Consider the following 6,272-nt stretch of genomic DNA (forward strand, 5'->3'; position numbering starts at 1 on the left):
GGAGGGAGGAAGGAAGGAAGGAAGGAAGGAAGGAAGGAAGGAAGGAAGGAAGGAAGGAAATAAAAAGTGAACTTTGGGGGCCCACGCCACACCTGCTGAATCAGAAGCCAAGGGTGAGGCCCAGTGATCTGTGCTGTAAGGGGATTCTGATGTTCTGTGCGGGATAGTGGAGATAAATGAGGAAAAGGGCAAGGGAGAGTGTTCAAGGAAGAGGGCAAAGCTTGTGCAAAGACAGCAGAAAGGGGCTGGAGAAAAGTGTGTGTGAGCCTGGTGCGAGCTGAGAATCCAGGGGTCAGTTTAGGGCTGACTTCTCCCTTAGAGGCACAGGAGGCACACAGTAATTTTAGGGAGCTGTGTATTACAGTCATCTTTATATGAATGCAGTCATAAAATATTCATTTTTAAATTATTTTATGGAAGAAGGGGAGAACAAAAACAAAAGTAGCTAGGGCCCATGAAAGTCATATTGTGACTGGCCCTGGGTCAGTGGGGCAGTTTGTGATATTAATGAAATACCGCTGTGATATTTACAACATCCAGTGTTTACACACTGTGACATCAATGAAATATCGCTGTGATATTTATAATATCCAATGTTTACACACCGTGATATTAATAAAATATAGCTGTGATATTTGTAATATAAAATGTTTACACACCATATTAATGAAATATCGCTGTGATATTTGTACTATCCAGTGTTTACACACTGTGATATCAATGAAATATCTCTGTGATATTTATAATATCAAGTGTTTACACACCATGACATCAATGAAATATCACTGAGGTTTACAATATCCAGTGTTTACATACCATGACATCAATGAAATATCAATGTGATATTTATAATATTCAGTGTTTACACACCGTGATATTTATAAAATATGACTGTGATATTTGTAATATACAGTGTTTACATACCGTGATATTAAGCAAACATTGCTGTGATATTTATAATATCCGGTGCTTACACATCATGATATGAATGAAATATCACTGTGATATTTATAATATCCGTGTTTACAAACTGTGATACTGATGAAATATCGCTGTGATATTTACAATATCCAATGTTTACACAAAGTGTTTATGCACTGTGATGTTGATTAAATATCGCTGTGATTTTTATAATACCCAGTGTGATATTAATGAATATCGCTGTGATATTCATAATATCCAGTGTTTCCACACAGTACTTACACACTGTGATATTAATAAAATATCACTATGATCTTCATAATATCCAGTGTACACACAATGCTTACACACTGTGGCATTAATGAATATCCCTGTGATATTCATAATATCCATTGTTTACACACAGTGCTTACACACTGTGACATTAATGACATATCGCTGTGATTTTCATAATATCCATTGTTTACACACAGTGCTTACACACTGTGACATTAATGAAATATCGCTGTTATAGTTACAATATCCAGAGTTTACACACTGTGATATCAGTGAAATATGACTGTGATATTTATAGTATCCAGTTTACACACTGTGATACCGGCAAAATATTGCTATGATATTTACAGTGTCCTGTGTTTACACACTGGTTACACACTGTGATATCGGTGAAATATCACTGTGATATTTACAGTTTCCATTGGTTACACACTGTGATGTTGGTAAAACATCGCTGTGATATTTCCAATATCCAGTGGTTAAACACTGTGATATCGGTGAAACGTCACTGTGATATTTACAATACCCAGTGGTTACACACTGTGATATCAGTGAAATATCGCTGTGATTATTTATAACATCTAGTGTTTACATGCTGTTTTATTAATGAAATATCTCTCTGATATTTATAATATATGGTGATTACACACTATGATGCTAGTAAAATATCACTCTGATATTTATAATATCTGGTGGTTACACACTGTAATGCTAGTGAAATATCATTCTGATATTTATAATATCCAGTGTTTACACAAAGTGTTTACATGCTGTGACGTTAGTGAAATACCGCTCTGATATTTATAATATACAGTGTTTACACATGGTGATATAGGGAAATTTCGGTCTGATATTTGTAATATCTAATGTTTACACACTGTGATATTAGTAAAATTTCTCTCTGATATTACTAATATCCAGTATTTACATACTGAGACGTTCGTGAAATTTCGCCCTGATATTTGTAATATTCAGTGTTTACACACTGTGACATTAGTGAAATATCGCTCTGGTATTTATAATATCCAGAGTTCACACACAGGGTTTACACACTGTGACACTAGTGAAATATCGGTCTGATATACATAATTTCCATTGTTTACACAAAGCATTTACACACTGTGATACTAGGAAAATTTTGTTTTGATATTTATAGTATCCAGGGTTTACACACTGTGATACTAGGGAAATTTAACTCTAATATTTATAGAATCCATGGTTTACACTGTGATACCAGGGAATTTTTGCTCTCGTATTTAGACTATCCAGGATTTACACATTGTGATACTGGGGAAGTTTTGCACTGATATTTATAGTATCCAGGGTGTACACACTGTGATGTTAGGGAAATTTTGCTCTGATATTTATAGTATCCAGGGTTTACAAACTGTGATATTAATGAATATCGCTTTGTTGAGGATACATGTAATATCCAGGGTTTACACACTGTGATATTAATGAAATATTGCTCTCATGATACTAATTGTAATATCCAGGGTTGACACACTGTGATATTAACAAAATATCACTCTGATGATACTTGTAATATCCAGTGTTTTCACACTGTGATATTAATGAAATATTGCTCTGATGATATTAATAATATCCAGGGTTTACACAGTGATATTAATGAAATATCTCTCTGATGATGTTTATAATATCCAGTGAGTGAAATATCTCTCTGATATTTATAATATCCATTGTTTACACACTGTGATATTCATGAAATATGGCCCTGATATTTATAATATCCAGTGTTTACACACTGTGATATTCATGAAATATTGCTCTGAGATGTATATTATCCAGTATTCACACACTGTGATAGTAATGGAATATGGCTCTGATATTTATAACATCTAGTGTTTACACACTGAGATAGTAATAAAATATTGCCATATTTATAATATCCAGTATTTACACATTGTGATATTAATGAAATATCACTCTGATAATTATAACATCCAGTGCTTATGCACTAAAATATTACTGAAGTATCACTCTGATATTTATAATATCCAGTGCTTATACACTAAAATGTTAATGAAATATTGCTCTGATATTTATAATATCCAGTGTTTAGACACAGTATTTACACACTGGGATATTAATAACATTGTTTTAATATTTATAATATCCAGTGTTTAGACACAGTGTTTACATACTATGATATTAATGAAGTATCGCTCTCATATGTATAATATTTGGTGTTTACACACTATGATATTAAAGAAATGTCGCTCTGATATTTATAATATCAGCATTTACACACGGTGTTTAAACACGTTGATAATAATGAAATATGACTGAAATTTAAGTATTTACACACTGTAATAGTAATGAAATATTGCTCTCATATTTAAAATATCCGGTGTTTACACACTGTGATATTTATAAAATACCGCTCCGATATTTACAATATCCAGTGTTTGCACACACTGTTTACACACTGTGATATTAATGAAATATCACTCTAATTCTTATAATATCCAGTGTTTACACTCAGTGATTACAAACCACGATATTAATGAAATATCACTCTCATATTTATAGTATACTGTGTTAACACAATGTTTACACACTGTGATATTAAATATCGCCCCAATATTCATAATATCCAATGTTTATACACAGCTTCCATATTATTATGAATAATATCACAGGGTGTACACCCCCTGTGATATTAGCCATCATATCGAAAATATTATAAATAATATTACAGCAGAAGTACAACCGAGGTGTACGCCCATTGGGATATCAGCAGTAAAATCGAAAATATTAGGAATAACATCACAGGGTGTACACCAACTGTGATATTGGCAGTACTGTGATATTAGCAATAATATCAAAGATATTATAAATAACATCACAGGGTGTACATACATTGTGATATTATCAGTAATATCAAAGATATTAATAATATCACAGGGTGTACACCCACTGTGATAGTAGCAGAAAGATCACGAGGGTATCATGCACGATATTGCAGGGTGTACACTCACTGTGATATTAGGAGGAAGATCGTGAGGATATCATGCATGATATTGCAGGGTGTACATTCACTGTGATAGTGACAGAAAGATCGCGAGGATATCATGCATAGTAGTAGTGCAAGGTGCGCACCCGGGGTGTACACCCACTGTGATGTTAGCAGAAAGGTCGTGAGAATGTCATGTATAATATCACAGGTTGTAAAGCCACTGTGATATTAGCAGAAAGATCGCGAGGATATCATGCATAATATCGCAGGGTGTACATTCACTGTGATAGTAGCAGAAAGGTCGCGAGAATATCATGCATAGTATCAGAGGGTGTGCACCTGGGATATACACCCACTGTGATATTAGCGGAAAGGTCGCGACGATGTCATGAATAATATCGTAGTGGGTGCACACAGGGTGTACACCCACTGTGATATTAGCAGAAAGGTCGCGAGGATGCCATGGATAATACCATAGGTGTACACCTAACTGTGATATTAGCAAAAAGATCGCGAGGACACTATGGATAAATATCCTGCATAATATCACAGAATACACATGCAGGGTGTACACACAGGTTGTGCAGCCACTGTGATTGATCGATATTAGTAAAAAGATTGCAAGGATAACCTGTGTTAATATCACAGGCTGTACACACAGAAGGTTCAGCCACTGTGGTTGACTGATATTAGCGGAAAGATCTCGAGGATATCCTGCACAACATCACAGGCTGTACACTTAGAGTGTAGAGCCACTGTGATTGATTGATACTAGCAGAAAGATCGCGAGAATATCCTGAGTAACATCACAGTGTGTACACACATGGTGTGCAGCCACTGTGATTGATATTAGCAGAAAGATTGCAAGGATATCCTGCATAACATCACAAGGTGTACACACAGGGTTTAAAGCCACTGTGATTGATATTAACAAAATGATCGCGAGAATATCCTGCATAACATCACAGGGTGTACACACAGGGTGTAAAGCGACTATGATTGATATTAGCAGAAAGATCACAAGGATATGCTACATAGCATCACAGGGTGTAAACACATGGGGTACAAGGGCTGTGATATCAGCAGGAAAATCTCGAGGAGATCATGCATAATATCACAGGGTGTACACCCACTGTGATAGCAGCAGAGATATCATGAAGATATCATGCATATAATCACAGAGTGTACACAGAGGGTGTACATCCTCTGTGATTGTAGCACAAAGATCGCAAAAATGTAATGCATAATGTCGCACGGTGTACGTGATAGTAGCAGCAAGATTTTGAGGGTATCAGGCATAATATCACAGGATGTACACCCACTGTGATAGTAGCAGAAAGATCGGGAGGATTTCATGCATAATATCACAGGGTGTACATCCACTGTGATATTAGCAGAAAGATTGCGAGGATATTAGGCATAATATCACAAGGTGTACACCCACTGTGATAGTAGCCGAAAGATTGTGAAATTTTCTGGATAACATCACAGAGGGTACCTCAACTGTGATACTAGTAGAGATATCACAAGGATATCATGCATAATATCACAGTCTGTACGCCCACTGTGATATTAGCAGAAAGATCGCGAGGATATCATGCCTAATATTACAGGGTGTACACCCATTGTGATAGTAGCGGAAAGATCGTGAAGATATCATACATAATATCACAGGGTGTACACCCACTGTGATAGTAGCAGAAATATTGCAAGAATATCATGAATAATCACAGGGTGTACACCCACTGTGATAGTAGCAGAAAGATCGTGAAGGTATCGTGTGTAATATCAGAGGGTGTACAACCATTGGGATAGCAGAAAGATTGCGAAGATATCATGTATCATATCACAGGGTGTACACCCACGGTGATAGTAGCAGAAAGATCACATGTGCTATTGGAAAAATGACACTGATAGACTGGCTTGATGCGGGGTTGCCACAAACCTTCAATTTTTAAAAGACCCAATATCTGCAAAGCACAACAAAGTGCAGTGCAATGAAACAAGGCGTGCCTGTATATCCTGCCTATTAAAAAATGGTTTAAGGTGATTCAACTGATATTAACACAGAAGCTAAGTGAGGAACGTGAACTGT

Source organism: Colobus angolensis, unplaced genomic scaffold (assembly GCF_000951035.1).
Source record: "Colobus angolensis palliatus isolate OR3802 unplaced genomic scaffold, Cang.pa_1.0 Scaffold248, whole genome shotgun sequence".
NCBI lineage: Eukaryota > Metazoa > Chordata > Mammalia > Primates > Cercopithecidae > Colobus > Colobus angolensis.